This window comes from Opisthorchis viverrini, assembly GCF_000715545.1.
Source record: "Opisthorchis viverrini unplaced genomic scaffold opera_v5_46, whole genome shotgun sequence".
In the NCBI taxonomy this organism is placed as follows: Eukaryota; Metazoa; Platyhelminthes; class Trematoda; order Opisthorchiida; family Opisthorchiidae; genus Opisthorchis; species Opisthorchis viverrini.
The window spans coordinates 402500-403492 of NW_008751703.1; positions in this window are offsets into that span (position 1 = coordinate 402500).

A 993-nucleotide genomic window follows, 5' to 3' on the forward strand; every position below is an offset into this window, starting at 1 on the left:
ACATCCAATATCACTGTGTCGCATTGTCGGCATCCGCGGGCGGTGTTTGGTATATGCGTGGCATCATATTAAAAAGTCGTCAAAAATAACAATCCTGGGCATGTTTAAGGTAGAGCCTAACTTGAATCACGTGATGTAATCCTGTATATAATGCTCGCGGTGAGCTCTGGATAATGTTCGCTGATTCTGGTCTGCTAGAAACACTCTAATCTCACGTCAGTTTCTTGCGAAACCTCGGCTTAGCTCCAGATTCCCATGTCCTAAGTTATCAGTCTTAAAAACATGATCATATCTTAAAAGCCGCTGAACGTTTGGTACCAAAATGCCTTGTTAGCTGAAATTTAAAATAAGGTGATGGTTTCTTTCCCAGGTTCAAGGTGTTTGCAAGAATTCAGACGAACTATTAGTCCCTGGGATTTAAAGCCCCGGAAGAATGGTGGTAGTAAAAAGTAACCCAAACAAAACACTGTATGTCTGAGGTCCCTTTTTAAAGCGCTTATGAACCAAATTGTAAGATAGTGAACGAGAGATCAAGTGCACAGGATCCTGTGTGTACCCAGTTCACAAACAATGTTCCAGAGTTTCACATCCTACAGACGCAAGCAGAAGCGACCACAGACTGGTGAAGTTCCATTTTAGCTTAAGACAGCCATCAACCCGAATCTATAGGTAAATCGATGTGTTGGCACTGTAAATAGACAGCGAACCAGACAGCGAAGTAAGAAAGTCATTACCAGCAAACTTAGCTGCGCCGATCATTGCAATCTTCCTGGGTGGGGACCCCGAGACGGGCCACATCAGTGGCTCGCGACAATGTCAGATATGGCCCAGTCGCGCCCTCAATGGCCCTCGTGCATCCAAGCCATTGCCTTCAATGCATAGCTCCTTTTCCAACCCCTTCACTTGACAGCCAATTTATCAGCTCCCGCCTGCAATGAGCAGCTACCTAACCCTCCCCCCCCCCAAATCATCGGTGAACGAAACTGCGGCGGC